This window comes from Prionailurus viverrinus, chromosome D3 (genome assembly GCF_022837055.1).
Source record: "Prionailurus viverrinus isolate Anna chromosome D3, UM_Priviv_1.0, whole genome shotgun sequence".
Taxonomy (NCBI): domain Eukaryota; kingdom Metazoa; phylum Chordata; class Mammalia; order Carnivora; family Felidae; genus Prionailurus; species Prionailurus viverrinus.
In genome coordinates this window covers 23,033,197-23,055,370 of record NC_062572.1, presented here as the reverse complement: position 1 = coordinate 23,055,370, position 22,174 = coordinate 23,033,197, and the positions used below count along the sequence as shown (strand labels likewise).

The 22,174-nt window shown below is 41.9% G+C and overlaps 1 long non-coding RNA gene across 3 annotated transcripts in view; it reads right to left on the bottom strand.

The window, feature by feature from the left end:
• LOC125149033 (uncharacterized) overlaps positions 1-22,174 on the bottom strand; it is a 74,423-nt gene that overhangs the window by 28,268 nt on the left and 23,981 nt on the right. Inside the window, exon 4 of one of the 3 annotated variants that reach the window (XR_007145784.1) lies at positions 15,712-16,187. The exons of the other annotated variants lie outside the window; for them this stretch is intronic. This is a non-coding gene — a long non-coding RNA (uncharacterized LOC125149033). Of the gene's footprint in view, positions 1-15,711; positions 16,188-22,174 lie in introns of those variants that run through there. 3 annotated transcript variants of the gene reach the window in all.

Below are 22,174 nucleotides of genomic sequence, written 5' to 3'. Positions count from 1 at the left end.
AATCAAGAGTCGGACGCTTAATTGACTAAGCCACTCAGGCATCACTTAATAATTTTCTTTATTAAAAAAAATTTTTTTAATGTTTACTTTTTTTTGAGACAGAGCATGAACAGGGGAGGGTCAGAGAGAGAGGGAGACACAGAATCTGAAACAGGCTCCGGGCTCTGAGCTGTCAGCACAGAGCCCGATGCGGGGTTCGAACCCACGGACCGCGAGATCATGACCTGGGCCGAAGTCGAACGCTCAACTGACTGAGCCACCCAGGTGCCCCAATAATTTTCTTTAAATTAGGGTGCTTGACTGGCTCAGCCAAAAGAACATGTGACTCTTGATCTTGGAGTCATGGGTTTGAGCCCAAGGTTGGGTATAGAGATCACTTCAACAAACAAACAATCAAACAAACTAACTTAAAAAAATAATTTTATTTAAATCAACTCACTTTAAAAAACTTGTTTCAGGAGCGCCTGGATGGCTCAGTCAGTTAAGCATCTGACTCTTGATTTTGGCTCAGGTCATAATCTCATGGTGGTGGGATCAAGCCCTGTGTTGGGCTCCCCACTGAGCTTGGAGCCTGCTTGGGATTCTCTCTTTCCTTCTCCCTCTGCCTCCCCCTTCCCCACACTTGCACACATGCTTCTCTCTCTCAAAAATAAATTAAATAAATAAATAAATAAATAAATAAATATTTTTATTTTGAAATAATTATAGATTCACTGGAAGGAGCAAGAAATGTACAGGGAGGTCCCAAGCACTCCACCCAGACTCCCCAGTGGCAACATCTTACATAATTTAACAATTTATGGACCATGCTTTTGATATCAAAACCGGGAAGCTGATCTCGATATAATCCACAGAACACATTCAGATATGCACTTGTGTCTGTGTATGTATATGTGAGTATATGTGTGTGTAGTGTTATGCAGTTTTACTGCATGTGTGGCTGAACCATCATAAGACTCCCTCCTGCTTCCTTTTTTTTTTTTTTTTTAACATTTTTTTTCAACGTTTATTTATTTTTGGGACAGAGAGAGACAGAGCATGAACGGGGGAGGGGCAGAGAGAGAGGGAGACACAGAATCGGAAACAGGCTCCAGGCTCTGAGCCATCAGCCCAGAGCCCGACGCGGGGCTCGAACTCCCGGACCGTGAGATCGTGACCTGGCTGAAGTCGGATGCTCAACCGACTGCGCCACCCAGGCGCCCCACCTCCTGCTTCCTTTGTAGCCACACCCACTCCACTCCCTACCCATCCTTCATCCCTGGCAACCACTAATCTAGTCTCCATCTCTATAGCTGGTATTTAATGAATGTCACATAAATAGAATTGTGCAGTACACATCCTTTTGAGGCTGACTTTTTTCACTCAGCATACTTTCTTTGACGTTCAACCAAATGATTGCCTGTATGAATAGTTTCTTAGGGTTATTTTTGTTTTTGTTTTATTTATTTATTTATTTATTTATTTATTTACTTATTTATTGCTGAGTAGTATTCCATGGTCTGAATGTAGCATGGTTTTTTTCACCATTCATCCACTAACGGACATTTGGGTAATTTTCAGTTCGAGGATATTATGAATAAAGCTTCTATGAATATTTGTATACGTGTTTCTGTAAGAAAGTAAGTTTTCATTGATGGGTTGTATGGTAGGTCCATTTTTAGTTTTGAAAGAAACTGTTTTCCAGAGATGCTGTACCATTTTATACTCCCACCAGCAATATGAATGATCCCATTTCTCCACATCCTCACCAGCATTTAGTGTTATAATTCCGTATTATTTTGTTCTAATAGGTGTGTGGTGATTTTACTTGCATTTCACTAATGTCTAATGATGTTGAACATCTTTTCGTACATGCTTCTTTTTGCCATCTGTATATATCCTCTTCGATGCAATGTCTGTACATGTTTTTTCCCCATTTTCTAATCAGAGTGTTTGGTTTTCTTAATGTTCAGTTTTCGAGAGTTCTTTATATATTCAAGATACTATTCTTTTGTCTGATATGTGGTTTGTAAATATTTTCTCCCAATCTATCATTTGTCTTTTGATCCTCTTATTGGTCTTCTGTAGAGCAAAAGTTTTTAACTTTGGCAAGCTCCAATTTATCAATTTTCCATTATGGACCATGCTTTTTAAAATAAGAATTGTGGGGCACCTGGGTGGTCAGTTGAGCATCCAGCTTCGGCTCAGGTCATGATCTAGCAGTTTGTGGGTTCAAGCCCCACATCAAGCTCGCTGCACTAAAGCTGCTGTCATTGCAGAGCCTGCTTCAGATCCTCTGTCCCCCTCTTTCTGCTCCTCCCCCACTTGTACTTTGTCTCAAAAATAACTAAACATTTAAAAAATAAAAATAAAAATTGTATATATTAAAGGTGTACAACACGATGCTTTGATGTACATATATAGTGAAACAATTACTACAGTGAAGTTAATTAACTTACCTCCTCACATAGTTACTGTTTTCTTGGTGATGAGAGCATGCAAAATCTGTTAGCAAATTTCCAATATTATTAACTATAGTCATCATGCTGTACAATAAATCTCTAGGTTTACTCACCCTACATAACAGCAACTTTGTACCCTTTGACCGATATCTCCCCATGCCCCCCACCCCACCACCCCAACCCCTGATAACCACTGTTATACCCTCTGGGTTCTATGAGTTTGACTTTTTTAGATTCGACATGTAAGTGAGATCATGTAGGGTTGTTTTTTTTTCTTTCTGTGAATAGCTTATTTCACTTAACATACTGTATGGATCAATGTTTTTGGTATCAAATCTAAAAACTTTTTGCCTAGTCCTGGGTTTCAAAGATTTTCTCCTATGTTTTATTTTTCCCAGATGTTTTATAGCTTTATGTTTCACACTTTAGTTCATAATTCATTTTGAGTTGCTTTTTATAAGGTGTGAGGTTTTCTTTTTTCTTTTTTTCTTCTTGCCATTTTGGCACCATTTACTGAAAAAGTTATCCTTCCTCTATTGAATTGCTTTTGCTCTTTGTCAAAAATTAATTGGGCATATTTATGTGGATCTATTTCTGGATTCTCTATACTATTCCATTGACATTCCCTGCATTAGGTCCTGTGGCTATATAGTATGCCTTAACGTTGGGAAAGTGATTCCTCCTATTTTGTTCTTTTTTAAAATTGCTTTGGTTGGGGTGCCTGGGTTGCTCAGTCAATTGAGTGTCTGACTCTTGATGTTGGCTCAGGTTGTATCTTGCTGTTGTGGGATTGAGCTCCGTGTTGGACTCCAAGTTGAGCATGAAGCCTGCTTGGGATTTTCTCTCTCTCTGCCCCTCCCCCACTCACATATGGGCACTCTCTCTCTCTCAAAATAAATAAACTTCAAAATAAAACAAAATAAAATTGAGCCCTTTCCTTTTCATATAAATTTTAGAATAAGATTGTCATTGTCTAAAAAAAATATTTTTTGCTGAGATTTTGATAGAAATTTTGTTAGATCCATAGATGAATGTAAGCAGAATTGACATCTTTGTAATAATGAATCTTTCAATTCATGAACATGATATGTTTCTCTAAGTATTTAGGGCTCCTTTGATTTGTTTCTTCAGAATTTTATAATTTTCATCAGACATATTCTGTTCATATTTTGTTGGACTTAGGCCTGAGTGTACAATTTTAAATGTAATGATGGGTTACATTAATTGATTTTCAAATAATGAACCAGATTTGCATACCTTGAATAAATTCCACTTGGTTGTGGTATATTATTCTTTTTATTCATTGTTGGATTTGATTTCCTAAAAATTCTTTGAGAATTTTTGTGTCTAAATATATGAGAAATACTGATCTGTAGTTTTTTCTTTTTGAGCTGTTTTTGTCTGTGTTTGGTATGGGGACAGTACTAGCCTCATAAAATGAGTTAAGAAGTGAAAAATTTTCTTTTATATTCTGGGAGAGAGTGTGCATAATTGGTGTTAATTCCTTGACTGTTAGGTAACATTCTCCAGTAAACCATCAAGGCCTGGAGGGTTTTGTTTTGTTTTTGAGAGCATTTAAAGTTTTAATTTTTTAATAATTAAAGCATTATTAAGGCTATCTATTTCACCTTGACTGAGCTTTGGTAGATTATAGATTTTGAAGAATTAGTTCATCTCTTCTAAGTTCAGTTGTTTCTGAACTTAGAAGTTGTTTCTTCAGTGAAGTTATTTGTAGTATTCTTTTATTATCCTTTTAATAACTGCATGATTTGTTGTGATATCTCCCATTCCATCCTGATATTGATTTCTCTTTTTTGTCAGTCTTGCCATAGGTTTGTCAATTTTTAAATATTTCCCCAAAGAAATAGCTTTTTATTTTATTAATTTTCTCCATTGTTTTTCTGTTTTCTTTTTTGTTTGTTTTTCTGTTTTCAATTTCATTTCTCTCTGCTCTTATATTTATTATTTTCTTCTATCTGCTTTGGGTTTATTTTTCTCTTCTTTTTCTAGTTTCTTGAGGTGGGAACTTAGATTATTAATTTAATATCTTTACTATTTTCTAATGTAAGGATTTTTTAGTGCTATCAATTTCCCTCTCAGGACTGCTTTAGCTACATCCCACAAATGTTAATATGTTATATTTTCATTTTCATTCAGTTATATATTTTTTAAAAATTTCCTTTGGTAGGGGCACCTGGGTGGCTCAGTTGGTTAAGCATCTGACTTTGGCTCAAGGTCATGATCTCACAGTTTGTGGATCCTGCTTCAGATTTTGTGTTTTCCTCTCTCTGCCCCTCCCCTGCTTGCACTCCGTCTCTCTCTCTTAAAAATAAATAAACATTAAACATTTTTTTAAATTTCCTTTGATATTTCTTCTTTAACCTATGAATTATATTAAAGTGTTTAATTTAATTTCCAGGAGTTTGGAGATTTTCCTGTTGTGTTTCTGTTACTGGTTTCTAGTTTGATTCCATTATGGTCCGAGCACATACACTGTATGATTTTAATTTTTAAAAATTTGTTTAAGTTTGTTTTATGACCCAGGATATGGTTCACCTTGGTGAATGTTCCTTGGTCACTTGGAAGGTATATATATTTTGTTTTGGTTAGGTAGAGAGCTCTATAAATGTCCTTTAGACCCTTTTGGTTGATGGTGTTGTTCAATTCTCCAAATCTCTTCTGATTTGTTTAGTAGTTCTATCAATTGCTGAGAATGATATGCTAAAATTCCCAATTATAATTGTAGATTTATCTATTTCTCCTTCTGGTTATATCACTTTTGCTTGTATATTATGGAGCTCTGATGTTTGTTGCATATACCTTTAGGATTGCTATATCTTTTTCATGGATTGATCATTTTATCATTAAATATTGTCCTTCTTTGTTTCTAGTGATTTTCTTGCTCTGAATTCTAATTTTTTGACTATTAATATAGTCATTCCTTCTTTTTAAAATTAATGTTTGCATAATATAACTTTTTTATCATTTTACTTTCAACCTACCTATACACTATGTTCAAGATGAATTGCTTATAGACAGCATATAGTTGGATCATAATTTTGAAGTAACTATTGATATGTTAGGCTTAAGTCTGCCATTTTATTATGTGTTTTCTGTTTTTTCCCTTTGTTTCTCATCCTGTTGCTTTTTACTACCTTCATATAGGTTAAACATTTAGGTAAAGGTAACATTTTTAGAGTTCCAGTTTGATTTATGATGTTTTTGAGTATATTGCTTTGAATACAGACACAATATACATATGAAGTGTGCAATATATTGTACAGAATGTATAACATACAAATTTATATATTTGTAGTGTTTCGAGTGACTCTCCTAGGTATTACCATATAATTATGTAATTCATCACAGCCCACTGGTGTTGATATTTACCACACTGAGTGAAGTCTAGAAATGATATTTCCCATTTAGTTCCCTTTACCTTTCCATTTTTTTGAGATAATTGTCTTATATAGTTCCTCTATATACATTGTGTGCGACATCAGATGATATTATAAATTTTGCTTCAATCATAAAATATGATTAAAAATCATGAGGTGAAGGATAGTTTACTTTTATTTCTACCCATTCCATTGCTCTTTAATTTCTAAACGTTCTGTCATTTTCTTTCTGATGAGAGAATAAACTTTAGCCATTCTTTAGTGGCAAGTCTGCTAGCAGCAAATTCTCTTAGTTTTCATTCATCTTAGAATGGTTTTATTTCCTCCTTCATTCCTCAAGGATAGTTTCACCAGATATAAGATTTGGGGTTGACAGTTTTTTTATTTTATTCAGCAGTTGAAAAATATTGTGCTATTTACATCCTGATTCTATGGTTTCAGATGAGAAAGTTGCTATCATTGAAGGTAATATTCCTTTATTGGTAAGGTATCATTTCTCTCTGGTGGCTTTTATTTTTTTCTTTGTCTTTGGTTTTTAGAAGTTTAATTATGATGTACCTTGATGTGGATCTCTTTGAGTTTATCCTATTTGGGGTTCATTAAGCTTCATGTATCTATATTTTTATGTCTTTCACCAAATTTGAGAAGTTTTCAAATATTGTTTCTTTGAACACCTTTTTAGTCCCACACTCTTTCTCCACTTCTGGAACATGATATGAAAGTTAGATCCTTTGTTATCGTCCCACAGATCCATGTCCCACACATCCATGAGTCTCTGTTCAATTTTTTTCAATATTTAAAAAAATTTTTTTTGAAGCAGTTTTAGTTTCAAAGTGAAACTGAGATGAAGGTAGATAGATTTTCCTTATTTGCCATGCCCCATACATGCATGGCCTTTCTTATCAATATTCCTCACCAGAGAGGTACATTTGTTAATAACTGATGAACCTATAGTAACACATCATTATCACCAAAAGTCCATAGTTATCTTAGGGTTCATTCTTGGTTTTAAATAGTCTATCAGTTTGGACAAATGTATAACAATATGTATCCTTTGTGCTCTACATATTCATCCCTCCCTACCCCTAACCCCTGGTAACCACTTATATTTGTACTGTCCACATAAGTTTTGCCTTTTCCAGAATATCATATAGTTGGAATCATACAGTATGTAAATTTTTCAGATTGACCTCTTTCACCTAATACTATGCATTTAAGGTTTTACCATGTCTTTCCTTTCATTTCTTAATTGCTCATTTATTTTTAGTGGTGAATAGTATTTCATTACCTGTATGTACCACAATTTATTTATCCATTCCTCACAAAAAGATACCTTGGTTCTTTCCAATTTTTGGCAATTATACATAAAGCTGCTATAAAAGTTTATGTATATGTTTTTGTGTAAACATACTTTTCCACTCCTTTAGGTAAATAGCAAGGAGCACAATTGCTGGATTGTATGTAAGAGTATGTTTAGTTTTGTAAAAAACTGCCAAGATGTCTTCCAAAGTGGTTGCCATTTTGCACGATCTTTTCATATGCTTATTTGCCATCTTTATATCTTCTTTGGTGAGGTGTCTGTTAAATGTTTGGCCAATTTTTTAAACAAAATTTTAATCAAAAAAATTTTAATTTTTTTACCTTCTTATTGTTGAGTTTTAAGTGTTCTTTGCATATTTTGGATGAGTCCTTTATCAGATGTCTTTTATGTATTTTTTCAGTCCTTTTTCTCTCTGCTGTGCAGATTGAGAAGGTTCTATAGTCCTGTCTTCAAGTTCACAATTCTATTCTCTATCATGTCCACTCCCTTAATGAGCTTTTATTTTGGTTATTGTAGTTTTTAAGTTCTGCAGCTACCACTTGGTTCTTTTTATAACTTCTATTTCTTTGTTGAGATTTTCTGTTTTTACATTGTTTCAAGGGTATTTATAATTATTGTTGGAGCATTCTTATGATGGCTGCTTTAAAATCCTGTTTGTCAGACAATTCAAACATCTATTTCATCTTATAATTAGCACGTGTTAAGATTCTTTTCTCATCCAAATTATGATTTTCCTAGTTCTTGGTATAATAGATGATTTTTAAAGTTTTATTTATTTAAGTAATCACTGCACCTAATGTGGGGCTTGAGTTCGTGATCCCAAGATGAAGAGTCACACACTCCTCCCACTGAGCCAGCCAGGTGCCCCTGACAGATGTTTTTTTATTGCATCCTGGACATTTTGGTTATTGTATTAGGGGGCTGTTGATCCAACTAAAATCTTCTATTTTGGTAATCACCCTGTTCACGTGTAGGTTCTGGCCTATTTCTGTGGGCTTGAGTTCCACTGGCAGCCTAATTTTCTGAGCCCTTGTACAGCTATAATAATCTGCTTCACTCCTCTGGTGATGTTAAGGTTCCTGCTCAATCCCTTATGGTGCCATATGTGGGGGAGAAGTGTTATTCTGGGTCACTTGCTGTCACCGAGGACCTTCTGGCAGTGGTGGGGTTGAGCAGATGCTGCTGGGCCTAGGACTCCCTATGCCACTGGATACCAGAAAAGCAAGGAAACACAGGATTTTGCTGCTGCTGCTGCTTGCTGCTGCCACTGTGGATAGATGGGACTGCCCACCAGTGCCCTGGTTATGGAATGGAAGTTATTATGGCTGAGACTTTGCTCCTGCCCCTACTGGTAGCAAATGAAGCTATCCATATGGGCCACAGTTGTGGAGTAGGTCAATCATGTTACAAAACTGAATGACATGTATTACCAATTTTAACTCCTTCTAAGAACACAATGGCCACGCTAATATGTTTGGAGGACCAGTTTTAAGTTTTCCTCTACAATGCATGTAATGATTGATAGGGAAATAAAAGGTATTTATCCTTGTACCACCTGAAATCACTTCATGGACACCTAAGGCCAATTTGGGGAGCCAGCCCTACAGCACACTGAGACTGAAGCTTTGTTTGCCCTGCCTGATGGTGTGGTGAGTAGAAATAATGTCCCAAATGACCTAAGGCTATTTTGTGCCAGGAGAAACTCTAGAATGAGTCTTTGATGCTGTCACCTCACCACATTACAGGCCAAAACCATGATCTGGTTGAAATTCAGAAAACAGCTTGGTGTGTGCAAGCTCCATGTCTCACCTCAAGCAGCAGCCAAATGCTCATATGCTTCCACATTTACCCACTTACATGCTAATCCACTTATATGATTGCCTGCTTACATGTTTACTTATTTACAAACTTTCTGCCCACACATTAGGTGCTTCCTCCCTGACCTCGTTCCACAATTACATCCTGACACACTTACCAGCTTATGTGTTTACCTCCTTACATGCCACACACGTATCTCCTTGCACATGTACCTCTTACGTGCTTACACACTCGTGTGCTAACACAATTACTCCTCCAGTTGCTACACAATTACAGACTCATTTGATCGCAAGCTTACACAATTACATGCTTATCACCCACTCACACAGCTCCAGTTCCAGATCTGGTGTGGTCTCAGCTGCAAAGACACCCGGTTTAACAAGGAAAGGAGGTTGGATTTCAGGGAAGGAAGGCCCTTAGTCACACTCCCAGCAGTCAGGCCCACTCTCATCTCTGGCTCCCGCCTCATACCAGCCTGTTCTTGCAAGAGCCCCTGTCCACACCTCTGACAGTTGCCAACATATTTCCTGTGGTCTGAACATTTTTGGTGGGATATTTTTCCTTCGTCTCCATGTGTGTCAAGTTGGAAGAAAAACAACCAGCATTTGGGACACTTGCACATTCACAGCTTTGTGTGAGGCACCCTGTGTACATTCTCCTCCCCAGTCTTTTGGCAACTGGCCTGCTCCATGAACTGATCCGTTCCCTCTGGTGTGAGTCAGAGTTGATTTTCAAATCAGTAGACACTGGCTTCATGGATGGTGTATGGATAAATCTCCAGGGAAGAACATCCTGAATATGGCTAGTGGAGGGGAAAGAGAAGTGGACTGGGGAGTCCATTGGCCTGAATTTGGTGTCCAGATGGGCCTCTTCTAAGCTGTGTGATCTTGAGGAAGTCATTTATCCCCTCTGAGTCTCTGTTTCCTCATACAAGAGAAGGGATAACTGGGGACATAGAGAGGCAGAGACTGGGTCCTTCTGCCTTTCTTTTCTATCCCTGAGTCCAGGTACACAATAGACTAGTAAATGCCTTCCAACTGGAACAATCTTGTCCAGACATTCATACTCCGCTGAGCGCCAGACAAGTGATAGGAAAGTGACAGAGCAGTATTCTCAAAGTGGGGTCCCCTCTACCTGTATCAGAATCATTACAATGCTGTGTTAAATACAGATTCCTGGGCCCTAGCACCTCTGGGGATAGGACCCAGAAGCCAGCAATTTAACAACTTGCATAGAGAGAATCGCATGCATAGTGTGTGGGAAATAATTTACACTGCTCCCTTTTCTCCACATAATGGATTCTTGTTCATCCTTCAAGTGAACGTCAATGTCGCCTCCACCATGAAGCCTGCCTAGACTCACCCCAGATAGAATTAATTGTATCATCCTCTATGGGATATCTTATTCACATTTGTGTCCCAGACCTATCCCAGGAGCATATCGCAGATGGTCATAATTAAAAATAACCTCCCTCCCTTGACCTGTAAGGCCCTCAATGAACTGATCCTTCCCATTTCTACCTGTCCTCCATACCCCATCAGCTCATCTCTCCTGCCTCTGCCCTGATCCTCAATGTTCCTAGCAGACTGGCCTTCATTCTGTACCTTAATCAAGCCAAGTTTTGTCCAGCCTCTCAGCCTTTGCTCTCAGTCCCTCCTCTGACTGAAGCACTCTTTCTTCAGATCTTTGCATGACTGGCTCCTTCCCACTGCACATTCCAGTTCTAGATCAAATATCATCTTCTCAGAGATACCTTCTCTGCTCACCCAGCTGAAGAAGGTCCCCAATAACATCTGTCTCATCACACCATTTTCACTTTACCACACATTTCTTTTTAAATGTTTGCTGTCTGTCTCTCCCCAGGGAACATAAGATCACGAGATGAGAGATCTTTATAAGTTTAGCTGTGTAATTCTTAACCAGGGTTGATTTTTTACCCCCTGCCCCGGGTCATTTGGCAGTGTCTGGAGACATTCTAGGCTGTCACACTGGGCAGGAGCTACTGGCATCTAGTGAGTAGATGCCAGGAATGCTGCTAAACATTTTGCAAGGTACAAGACAAGACAAAGAATTACCCAGCCCCAAATAATAATAGTGCCAGAGTGGAGAGATCCTGGTCCAGCTCATCTCTGATGCCCCAGTGCCTGGACCAGCACCTGGCAAATCTTCCGCAGTTCAAACATTTTTGTGGCATGAACGAATGAAATGTTTCAATTAAACGTTGGATTTAATTTTGAAGCCCCAAAAGTCCTTAGAGAGCAATTAAGCCACAAGTTTTCACACTCTGTTTCTGAAAGCCTCAGGCTATGGAGCAGAGTTTCAGGAATTCTGTACACCATGAAGAATTTCCAGCTAAATGCTGACGACGTAAATTTTGTGACTATGGTCTGTTTTATATATTGGGGTCCTGATTGTCTGACAAGTTCTCCTGCTTACAAAAAATGTTCCCAACCAGCCCCCTTATTTCACCAAGCTGGAAGCCAGGATACAAAGAAGCTGATAGGCCTGGGTCTCCCGAGTACCTGGCTGGCCTTGGTCACAGACTGGCCACAGCTCTGCGATTTGCCAAAGACACAATTTAGGAGCAAGTTGATGTGATATTAGCAGTTACAGGCATCAGAGACTTATGGGGTGGGTTTTTATCTTGGCTATGCCTCCAACCAATTGTGTGACCTTGGAAAAGCCACTTACCTCTTTGAGCTTCAGTTTCCCCCTGAGGATCTACAAACTAGAGATAATAATAGCACCTCCCGGGGCGCCTGGGTGGCGCAGTCGGTTAAGCGTCCGACTTCAGCCAGGTCACGATCTCGCGGTCCGTGAGTTCGAGCCCCGCGTCGGGCTCTGGGCTGATGGCTCGGAGCCTGGAGCCTGTTTCCGATTCTGTGTCTCCCTCTCTCTCTGCCCCTCCCCCGTTCATGCTCTGTCTCTCTCTGTCCCAAAAATAAATAAACGTTGAAAAAAAAAATTAAAAAAAAAATAATAATAGCACCTCCCTTATAAGGGTGTGATGCAGATCTAAGAAGTTAATATGTGAAAAATGTTCAGAACAGTGTCTAGCACAAAGTAACTGCGATATGTCAGGTGGGTGACCAGCTCATCCCAGTCTGCCTGGGATTTTCCTGGTTTTAGCACTAGAAGCCCTGTGTCCCAAGAAACCAATCAATCTAAGCAAAGAGGAATAATTGGTTATCCAGGCTGCAGTGCATGTTTCTTTTTTAAATTGTCTGATGTTCAGTATCTTCCTATATTAATATTGTTTGACTTTTCATTACTTAGTATGTTTCATATAATGAGCATGAGAGAAGGATTACTGACAAATCATTTACACAGATGGATAGCAGGGGACAACTTTAGCCTACTTTCTTCTTTTTTTTTCCCCCTAGAGTGTTTCCCCTTGCCACATATGGTAATGACATTAGTGACTTTTTGCATTGATTTATGAGAACATTTTTCCTGAGTACTATTTTTCTCAACACTTTAATATTATCCCCATTTTTTTCAGTTTTATTGGGATGTAATTGACGTACAGCACTGAATAAGTTTAAGCTATACGGCATAATGATTTGACTTAACCCACTTCTTAAAATTTTTTTAAGTTTATTTATTTATTTTGAGAAAGAGAGAGAGAGAGCATGAATCGGGGAGAGGCAGAGAGAGAATCCCAAGCAGGCTCTGTGATGTTAGCATGGAGCCTGACATGGGGCTCGAACCTATGAACCTTGAGATCATGACCTGAGCCAAAATCAAGAGTCAAGACACCTAACCGACTGAGCCACCCAGGCACCCATTAACCTACTTTCTAATAATGAAGCAAATGAAACTGTTGACCTTTATTTACCAATTCATGCAAGGAGACCCACAGCACTTCTACTTAGAAAGCACTTTTTTTGGCGGGGGGGGGGGGTGCCTGGGTGGCTCAGTCGGTTATGTGTCTGACTTCAGCTCAGGTCCTGATCTTGCAGTTTGTGAGTTTGAGCCCGGCATCGGACTCTGTGCTGTGCTGACAGCTCAGAGCCTGGGGCTGCTTTGGATTCTGTGTCTCCCTCTCTCTCTCTGCCCCTCCTCTGCTCACACTCTTGTCTTTCTCTCTCAAAAATAAATAAAACATTTAAAAATTAAAAAAAAAAGAAAACACTTTTTAAAAATGCTTATTTATTTATTTTGAGAGAGAGCACTCACCTGAGCTGGGGAGGGGCAGAGAGAGAGAATCCCAAGCAAGCTTCTTCGTGCTGTCAGCACAGAGCCCAAGGTGAGGCTCGAGCCCACAAACCACAAGATCATGACCAAAAGTCAAGCATTTGGGGTGCCTGGGTGGCTCAGTCAATTGAGTGTCTGACTTTGGCTCAGGTCATTATCTCACAGTTCATGGATTCAAGCCCACATTGGACTTTCCACTGAGAGTGTGGAGACTGCTTCAGACTTTCTATCTCCTTATCTCTCTGCCCCTCCCCCTTCTCAAAAATAAATAAACATTAAAAAACAAGAGAGAGGGGTGCCTGGGTGGCTCAGTCGGTTGAGGGGCCGACTTCAGCTCAGGTCATGATCTCGCGGTCCGTGGGTTCGAGCCCTGCATCGGGCTCTGTGCTGACAGCTCAGAGCCTGGAGCCTGTTTCAGATTCTGTGTCTCCCTCTCTCTGACCCTCCCCCATTCATGCTCTGTCTCTCTCTGTCTCAAAAATAAATAAAAAATAAAAAAAAAAAGAGAGAGAGAGTCAGATGCTTAACCCACTGAGCCACACAGGCGACCCTAGACAGCACTTTTATAGCTGTTGGTTTCTTACTGGATGTCCTCAAACAAGAGAACTTTGTTTCTTTTTTCCACAAGTCTGTATTTCCAACAGTTTACTGCTTCATACTAAATTTTCCCCAGTAACACAGAATCTTGGAACTAGAAAGAAGTTTATATTTAGTACAACTGTGCTATTTCCCAGATGGGAAAACTGAGTCCAGAGAAGCCACTCCCTTTTCTGAGGTTACATACTAATGAAGCATGACGTTGGGGCTCAGACCCAGGGTTCGATTCCTGGGCCAGGGTGTTCTCAGAGGTTCCCAAACTGGGTTCCACATCCAGTGGAAACATCAAGTGTCACAGAGAAGTGGGTAGCTAAGGAGTGAGAGGGAACCTGTGTCACTCAGCAATCAAAACCCTCCTCCTTCTATCACAGAAGCTCCACTTTCATGTGCTAAAAAAATATTTTTTGAAGGCCACTCAATTGTATTATAAGATTGACATTTTCTTCCCTGGAAAATTTGCTCCCATGGAGAAAACTTAACTACTTCTTTGAACCACGTTTTTCTTTTTTACATGGCTGGAAAAGCAGATGCGTGGCCCTTTAAAAGCCAGCAGTTAAAATGAAAGGCTCATTCACTCACGGGAATGAGCTGGGTGAGTCAGGGCGTTGGTAACAACTAGCCCAGATGTATAATCTTGTGCCTATCACTTAGGAAAATGCTGCCGTTAGGGATCACTTAATAGAACCTTAGAGTGAGGGTCCAGGGGGATCCCAAGGTAGACAGTCTGCAAGAAGCAGGATGGTGGGGGAAAAATTGCAGTGAGATCACCTAGAACCCAGGCCCAGGGTGCTGGGCAGGGCAGGAGTTGCTGTTGGTGAGTTCTGCTTCTCCCTACCCTCTCCAATATGATTTTAAGCTGAAACAGACAAAATCCAAGACCAGGAAAACATCCTGGGTTGACCACCCCCCCCCCCCAAAAGTGGAAGAAAGACAACAAGAAATGGCAAAGCAAAGTTCACAACCTTTGTCCAGAGTGATTCTGGCTTAAAGGAAGGGCGAGGAGGCATCAGCTGATTCCCCATAGCAGAGGTGAAAGCTCAAACTTGACACTCAGCATGACTGGGTTTGAATCTCAGGCTCACCCACTCATTAGCTGTGCAACCTCAGGAAAGCTACCTCACCTCTCTGAGCATCCTTTCCTCGTTGGCAAATGTAGATTGAAATGGTACCGGACATATAGGTCCGGTGAAGGATTAGGAAAGAAGAGGGTGGCGACTGGGTGGTTCAGTCTGTTAAGCTTCTGACTCCTGACTCTTGATTTTGGCTCAGCTCATGATCACTGTTTGTGGGATTGAGCCCCCTGTTGGGCTCTTTGCTGACACCACGAGCCTGCTTGGGATTCTCTCTCTTGCTCTCTCTCTTTCTGCCCTTCCCTGGCTCACACTCACACGTGTGTGCTCTCTCTTTCTCTCAAAATAAACAAACTTTAAAAAAAAAGAAAAGAGGAGGTCTCTGCTCCTTACAGTGCTTCTGTGCCAAGGGAAAAGTTGTAGCCACTTTCTATGAAGCACCTACTAAGTGCCCGTGTATGGATGCCAGAGCCTGAGCTGTGCGGCCTCTGTCTATTGGGGATACTACCTGGTACTGCAGTAGTTCAGAGTAGGGCTCTCACCATTGTAATTTGTATCCAAAATAGTTTTGAGTCAAAGAACATTCTGGGAGACCCAGAGTTCATCAGTCTTTGCCATGGGTTACTCTGTTTGGCCAGCCCTCCCCACACAGCAAGGGCTCAAGAAATATTTGTTGAATGAGTGACTCAATGATGGAAGAAATTAATGAAAGATGAAATGTTGGTGAGTGTCCCCTACTGGATGGAGGGAGAGTTGAAAAAAAAAAAAAAAAACCCTCAGGAATTCATGAACATAATGTTGAATGAAATAAGCCAGATACAAGAGAATGTTCAGTGTGATGACATTTGTATGAATTTCTAGAATGGGCAAGATAAATCTGTGATGATAGGAGTCAGAATTGTGGTTACCTGAAGATGGAAGAAAGAGAGCTAGGAAATGGCAAAGCTGGGGTTTAAACCAGAGGCCACGGCCAGCTAAGCCCATGTTCTTAACCCCTTAGACAAACTGCTGCTCAGAAGCCATACAGCCCAGTTTCCCATCAGATTTTGAGAGCTCCTTTACAGCCTCTGCCAAATGATTGGCCAGGTTCCACTTGCATATTTCCAGTGACAGAGAGCTCATTACCTATATGCTTGCAAAGGAGAACTTGGGAGGAAGAGTTCTAGTCCTTATAACAGCCTCTGCTTTCTCCTGCTTGACCTCAGTTATCTTGTGACTGCCACACCTAGGGACTTTTATCCAGAAGTGGCCTTTCTCCTTGTCCAGTCCCTCTGGCTCAATGGGAAGGGTAGGGGTTGTGGTGATAACTTTATAGTGGATTCTCTCACACATGCCATTCTTGTTCCTTTGAAGACAAGAGAAGGCAAAAGTGTCATGGAGGATGATTTGGGAACAATTCAACAAATGTAAAATGTACATATTCTATAACCCAACCATCTCTCTTCTTGCACATGCATCCAGAGATGGAGGGCAAAGAAGCACAGAGCAGCAGGGTTTGTGAGAATAAAAACCTCGCAAACAATCTAAATGTCCATTGATGGAGGACTGGTTACAACACCAGAGTGTGTCCTTCCACTGAAGGATGCCACAGCAGTTTAAAAGGTTGGGAATGAGGTATCCACCCAAGAGAAATGAGAACACATACCCACATAAAGACTTGTATGCAAACATTCATAGCAATATTATTCCTAATAGCCTCAAACTGGATACACTCCTAGAGTCCACCAACTGGCAAATGAACAAGCAAAATGTAGCGTATCTGTACAATGGAATATTAGCAAAAAAAAAAAAAATTAAAGAAAAGAAAACATGAGGGGTGCCTGGGTGGGTCAGTTGGCTAAGTGCCAGACAATTAACAGCTTAGGTCATGATCTCATGGTTTGTGGGTTCGAGCCCCGCATCGGACTCTGTGCTGACAGCTCAGAGTCTAGAACCTGCTTCAGATTCTGTGACTTTCTCTCTCTCTGCCCCTCCCCGACTCATGCTCTGTCTCTATCTCTCAAAAATAAACATTGAAAAAAAACTTTTAAAATTTCTTTTAATGTTTATTTTTGAGAGAGAGACAGAGTGCGAGCAGGGGAGGGACAGAGAGAGAAGGAGACACAGAATCCGAAGTAGGCTCCAGCCTCCAAGCTGTTAGCACAGAGCCCATTGTGGGGCTCGAACCCACCAGCTGTGAGATCATGACTTGAGCCGAAGTCAGATGCTCAACTGACTGAGCCACCCAGGCGCCCCTCCTTGGATAATTTTTTAACTTAAAACAAGCAAGCAAGCAAGAAAGAAAAGAAGCAATGCAAAAGAGCCTAGAGGCTACAGTCCATCCTCCAGCCCATCTTTTACAATTACTGGGCCCGTGGATTTAGGAAATTGTCATTTGTAAGCAGTAAATTGGATGTGTCTAAACTTAGAAAGGACTTCAGGAATGATCTAGTCCAGTTCCTTTGCTCTATAGGTGGAGAAACTGAGGCCCAGGGAGGGACTGCAGCCTGGCCAACGCCAAAGCTTGTTGGGCTTGGGCCAGGGCTGCAGTCCAAGCCCCGGATGAAGCTCCTAGCTCTGCCCCCGCACTATACTCTGCACAAATTGTTTCGTGTCTCCGGGAAGGGGGAGTTTATAAATTTGGCCACGTTTTGGAACAACAGAGCCATAAATGGACATGCCCGCAGGAGGCTGGGAGGTACCTGACCTTTGAGGCTGGGGGTGGGGAGGGGAAGGGAGAACAGGGCCAGCAGCCTCAGCCCTGGCCCAGATTCTTGCATCCAGGAGAAAAGAAAACTGGAGAAAGGAGCTAGTCCAGAGGGAGGCTGCAGATGAAGCAGGTAAACACGGAGGGCCACATGGACCTGGGTCAAAGGCCCCCCACCTACCACTGTTTGGCTGGGTAACCTTGGACACATGCCTTCGCCTCTCTGAGCCTCAGTGGTCACCAAACCTGGTAAATGATGAGAACGTGTGGAAAGGTTATAAAAATGCAGATGACCAGGCCCCAACTCCAGCTTACAGAGAATCAGATTCTCCCAAGATGGGTCCCAGGCAACTGTATTTTCCAGAAGCATCTTGTGGTAGTCTGCATCACTAGAGAACTGGAATTCAGGAGTCACTGACATCAGCCTTAAAACAGGCTTCTCAAAATCATTATTTTTATTAGACTCTTGCCCATAGAGGAAAACCCAGGCTGCCTAGCATGCCATTCAAGGCCTCCACGGCAACAGAACAACTTCACCCCCTCCCCACTTCAGCCCTTTACATTCATCCCTCCGTTGTTTCAGCAAACAAGGTTGAGTATCCCCTCTACAGCCCCACATAAAACCAGGTCTCTGCCTTCCCTGGCAGTCCAAAGTGGGAATAAATCAAATTCCACACTCCATGATTCTCTTCCTTTTTTAAACACATTCACATTCACACTTTCCAAACGAGACAGTTCCTTCAAGTTGGACAGTCCACCATCCCATTTGGCTTCTCTTTTGATGGAAAATCCATATCCCCTCTTCCATGAAGTTTTCCAGCTGTTCTCTGCACCGCCCCCCCCCCCCCCAGATGGAATCACTACCTATACAGGGCTCTACCCTCTAAATGAATGAGTAAATAAATGAGTGGAATTCTTGATTGATTTGCCTCCCGGCCCTGGCGCAGTTTGTAGCCAATAAAAATGTTTGTTGCAATACAATGAACACTGGATTCTCTGAGCCAACTCTGATCTGAATGCAACTACCACTGAAAAACATTCAGTCAGTCAACATCTACTGAATATGTATTATGCACCAGGCATGTGTAAACAAACCAGATCACTCCAGATGGGGTTAAGTGCAAAAATGAGTGCTCTGAGAGAGAACAATTGAGAGGTGCTGTTTCAAAGAGGGTGGTGAGGAAGCCCCTTGGAGCTGAGGCAGAGCTGGCCTGCAGAGCCCTAGAAGGGGTGACTTGATTTGGGTTTGAGAAGGACTCTTGGGCTTCTAGGTGGTGAGTGGAGGTGGGGTGGGGACAGTGCCAGAGCCGAGTGATGTGATTAACAATGGTGTGGAGAGGTGGGGCCCAGCCACACGAAGAAGACAGATGCCACAGGGGGGCCTGCAGCTTGGGTGGGACAGCTGATCTTCCAAACTTTAGAGTCTTTGATGCTCTGAGCCTTATATGTTTTAAACTCACACACACACACACACACACACACACACACACACACACAATTAAAGAAAACAAAATCCTTCAGAGCCTCAGAAGTTGGCTAAAGCCCATAGGATTGTCTGTTTTTTTTAAAAAATATATTTTCCCACTGAATCTTCAGTTTTGTATTTCTAGCAGCTGGCATCCACCCAAGGGGACAAGTTAGCTGAGACAAACAGGCTTCCGTCCCTCTGTCATTGTCCTCTGGATCGCTCGTGGCTGCTAAAAGGGTCATTTCCTGAGGCCTCAGCAGGGCTAGGAGGGTGAGGTGTGGGGGCCAGGCCTTCCCACGGATGCAGCTGGGTCAGCTGCATTTCCCGAGAGGACATTGCTTTGGGGGAGGGGGTGGGGCAGGCAAAAAGCAGCCCCAGAGGTCAGGCAAGCAGCTCTGGTCCAACACTTCATTAGTAAGTCAGTCACTTGAGGTTTAACAAAACAATGTGGTGAGGTTCCCAGGCTAGCCCACAAGAAGAGCCTGTGGGTCTGATATTGGAGAGTCATTTGTGTAGGATGAGAGGAACTCAGCCCAAGAGAGGTTCTGGGCCACCTGATTTCAAGACTCACCAAATTCAGGCTAGGTGACCTGGGAATGATCCTTTAAGGTGAGGCTGAGCTGTGACTGGAACACAGAAAAGCCCTTCCCTCACTGGGAGGGGCAGGGGGCCCTGACTCTGGGACAGGGGACTCAACTCCATGACTATCTAAGCCACACACAAATTTTAAGTTACTAGGTTCAGCCCCTCCTAGTTACAATCTGGTTTCTTAAACTGATGCTCTGCCCCTGTGATGGGGAGGCTGCCAGGGCTGTGTCTGTCCCAAACCCATCAAATAACCTCCCACAAACCCATTAATCTTGTATCAGGATCATGCACCTTCCTCTCATGTCACTGTCCCTCATTGCGCTCCCAGTGCTCATTACACTGGCTTGCTTTGGGTTTCTCTTTCCTGCCCCGTGGCCTTTGCCCATGCTGTTCCTTCTGCCTGGATCAAGAGGCAAAGTGCTTCCTAGTTCCTTTTCCCTCCTAGAGCTAACGCCAAATAGCAGTAGTGATTTGTGTAGTAATTTGCATGATATCATCTTCCTCCAAAGCATCATTAAAGACGTTCTACCATTGGCCTCTAAATTGGCCACAGAAAGGGAAAGAAAGAAAAAGGACAGTATGTGGAGGGGCTTTTTGGCCCAAGTCTGGAAGAGGTGCACATCCCTTCTGCTCACATTTCATTGTCTGAGAACATGGCCCCTCCTAACTACAAGAGAGACTGGGAAGTATGGTCTAGCTGGGCCTCAAAGAGAAAGAGATGGATATTCATGTATACTAGCTGACTATCACAGAAATGTGGCTCCCTGACATGAGAAGAAAGGGGTGATGGAAGCCTGGACAGGAAAAAGCCCCTGCTGTTGCAGTACACACCCTTCACATCCTTCCCCAGAGGGAGAGACGTGTCTCCTAGGCCTGTGTCCACCTTTTCCTGTGAATGTAAAACTAATTAGTGGTCAACTCCTCGAGCAGACATAGCCCCTATCCCATGGACGATCACCTCTACCCACCAAAGGCTGCTCACTGAATGCCTGATGGTGTTGTTCTGGCCTCAGGAGCACACTGGAGGTGCCAAGAATTGGCACCCCCAGAAGTAGCCCTTGGCCATCGAAGGATAGAAAATTGGTGGATAGACAACCCAGCTCCCTAACCCTTTGGTTGGGATGGCTAAGGTATGGCCTACATGGTCTCTGGGAGGTCCCTAGTAGGGCTGAGCTCCGGTTGTTCACCACAGTAACTGCCCTGATAATGCTTCCCCTACTGGCTCACTTCCACTCCCAGTCTCGCTTCCCCACTCCCTGACAGGGATTCCCTGGGTTCACTTCCCAGATAGATTCCTGACACTTAAATATTTGTTTTAGGGTCTGCTTCTGGGAGGACCCAAACCAAGGCAGCTCCCCATGCTCAGGAACAATGACCCATACTCTCCTCCCCTACCATGTCCAGCCTTGTGCTTCAGGGATGCACAGACATCCTTTTGAATTACTTTTAGAAACACACAAAAACACATGTCAATGGATTGGTCATCTTGGCCAGGGCCTTGAGGCCAGGGAGAGGGCCTCATGTACTTGAAAACAAGCCTCGGAGGATTTATCTGCCCATTCTGTTTCTTTCCCACACACAGGAAAATCCGGGGCAGGCAGAGCTTCCTGACTCGGGGTGGGGGGTGGTGGGGAGAAGCTGACAGCGCAGGGTGAAGACTCTCCTCCTTACAAAGAAAATGTCTGGGTGGTTTGAGAGAATGACTGTTACCTTCCTCACTGACTGGAGAAAGGGAAAGTTCGGAATTCTGAGTTCTAGTCCTCAGTCTGCCACTAGTTTACTGTGCCACTCCGGGCTGTTCCCTCCCCCTGGGCCTCAGATTCCCATCTATACAGGTAGAATAATTGTGCACCAGGATATCTTAGCATTGCTACATTCTGCATTTCTTCTGAACTCAGATCCAGGCCTGGCACACTATTTCACTTGTGAAAACTTTTAAGGGATTCAGGAAGTTAAAGCATACAAGTATGTGGAGTATTTTGGAAAACCAGTATTAGCAACAATTAAGAAGAGTTATAGTGATTTGTCCTGTTAATGGAATTTTCCATGGAAAAATACTTTTAAACATATATTTTCTTAATATATTGGCATTCACTAGCAACTTTTTTCTTTTTTCCAGGCTCGCTCTGGTCTCTACTTTACAGGCCAAGTTACTTTGACCAATGAGATCATGTTGTTCACTCTCTTAAAACTCATTCATGGATACACAGTGTCAAGCAGGGCCTCCCACAGTGCTTTGCACAATAGCAAATGATTGATTATTGAATTGAATTTGATTTCCAAGCTACTGTGGCCCAAGAAGACACCTTAGGAATGCTTGTTAGAATTGTGTCTAAAGTAAAAGCTAAAAGGCTATGAGTAAACGTGAGGGAAAGCTTATCTGAGAGTAAGGTGCTTGGTATGGACATTGTGGTGTTGGTTTTGGTACTCAGTTGGCCTTTTAGCTTCATTTCAGCTTGTAGATAGATGAAGTCATTGCACAAGTTACTCCAGTTAAGTGAGCTGCTATTGTGCATGCGGACCATATTGGTTAGGGATGCATTAAGCTGCAAGTTATAGGATACAGTAGCTTAAACCATAACCACATTGA